We start from the raw sequence: 2,370 nt of genomic DNA, 5'->3' as shown, positions 1-2,370 counted from the left end.
CAAAAGACAGTAGCATGCCATGTGGGAAAAATTACAGAGCCAAGGGGGTTAACTGTGCAGTTAGCCCGGCATAAGAGACCTAGAACTAAACGGGGGGTATTAAACTTTATTGGGGAGACTAGTAAGATACTATTTGGCATGCTAGACGAAGATGATGCAGCATTTTTCAAAGCACAAATAGATGTATTAAAGGAGCAACAGAGAGAGCTGTTGCGGTTGTCCAAGGAGCAAGTAATGACAGTCAGGGCATCACTGGCAGGGATTAATCAGACACTAAATGCGGTAACTAAGAATGCTCAAACTATTGCAGATGGAATCGTGAAACTAAATGTGCATGTAGAACACCACAAGAACAGCACCAACAGGAAGGTACAACAGGCCTTGCTTATAATAACCGAATCAAAGGAGAACTGAAAGACAAGAAGTTCCCGTGGAACTCGTGAAGGACCAAGGATATCTTTTATTGCAAATAATAGGTTTAGACGTATTTTAGCAGGTGACACCTTAAGTTATGTATTAAATGTACCTTTAGTTGATAATTATGTATACATGGTGGTTCATTGATAGTGACCAGGCCGAATATCTCACGAAATAAGCATCAAATGAAAAAACTACAAAGAACGAAACTCGTCTATCTTGAAGGGGGAAACCAGATGGCGCTATGGTTGGTCCGCTAGATGGCGCTGCCATAGGTCAAACGGATATCAACTGCGTTTTTTTAAATAGGAACCCCCATTTTTTATTACATATTCGTGTAGTATGTAAAGAAATATGAATTTTTTAGTTGGGCCACTTTTTTCGCTTTGTGATAGATGGCGCTGTAATAGTCACCAACATATAAGTAAGTGGTATCATGTAACATTCCGCCAGTGCGGACGGTATTTGCTTCATGATACATTACCCATGTTAAAATGGACCATTTACCAATTGCGAAAAGGTCGATATCGTGTTGCTGTATGGCTATTGTGATCAAAATGCCCAATGGGCGTGTGCTATGTATGCTGCTCGGTATCCTGGACGACATCATCCAAGTATCCGGACTGTTTACCAGATAGTTATGTTATTTAAGGAAACAGGAAGTGTTCAGCCACATGTGAAATGTCAACCACGACCTGCAACAAATAATGATGACCAAGCAGGTGTTTCAGCTGCTGTCGCGGCTAATCCGCACATCAGTAGCAGACAAATTGCGCGAGAATCGGGAATTCAAAAACGTCAGTTTCGAGAATGCTTCATCAACACGATTGCACCTGTACCATATTTCTATGCACCAGGGATTGCATGGCGACGACTTTGAATGTCGTGTACAGTTCTGCCACTGGGCACAAGAGAAATTACAGGACGATGACGGATTTTTTGCACACGTCCTATTTAGTGACAAAGCGTCATTCACCAACAGCGGTAACGTAAACTGGCGTTATATGCACTTTTGGGCAACGGAAAATCCACGATAGCTGTGACAAGTGGAACATCAGTGACCTTGGCGAGTTAATGTTTGGTGCAGCATTATGAGAGGAACGATAATTGGCCCTCATTTTATCGATGGCAATCTAAATGGTGCAATGTATGCTGATTTCCTACGTAATGCTCTACCGATGTTACTACAAGATGTTTCACTGCATGACAGAATGGCGATGTACTTCCAACATGATGGATGTCCGGAACAGAGTTCACGTGCGGCTGAAGCGGTAGTGAATAGCATATTCCATGACACGTGGATTGGTCGTCGAAGCGCCATACCATAGCCCGCACGTTCACCGGATCTGACGTTCCCGGATTTCTTTCTGTGGGGAAAGTTGAAGGATATTTGCTATCGTGATCCACCGACAACGTCTGACAACATACGTAAGCGCACTGTCAATGCATGTGCGAACATTACGGAAGGCGAACTACTCGCTGTTGAGAGGAATGTCGTTACACGTATTGCCAAATGCATTGTGGCTGACGGACATCACTTTGAGCATTTATTGCATTAATGTGATATTTACAGGTAATCACGCTGTAACAGCATGCTTTCTCAGAAATGGTAAGTTCACAAAGGTACATGTATCACATTGGAACAATGGAAATAAAATGTTCAAACGTACTTATGTTCTGTATTTTAATTTAAAAAATCTACCTGTTACCAACTGTTTGTCTAAAATTGTGAGCCATATGTTTGTGACTATCACAGTACCATCTATCACAAAGTGAAAAAAGTGGTCCAACTAAAATGTTCATATTTCTTTACGTACTACACGAATATGTAATAAAAAATGGGGGTCCCTATTTAAAAAAACGCAGTTGATATCCATTTGACCTATAGCAGCGCTATCTAGCGGGCCAACCATAGTGCCATCTGGTTTTCCCCTTCAACCTTCAAGCTAGACA

Source organism: Schistocerca nitens, chromosome 7, assembly GCF_023898315.1.
Source record: "Schistocerca nitens isolate TAMUIC-IGC-003100 chromosome 7, iqSchNite1.1, whole genome shotgun sequence".
Classification (NCBI taxonomy): domain Eukaryota; kingdom Metazoa; phylum Arthropoda; class Insecta; order Orthoptera; family Acrididae; genus Schistocerca; species Schistocerca nitens.
This window is presented reverse-complemented; position numbering follows the sequence as displayed.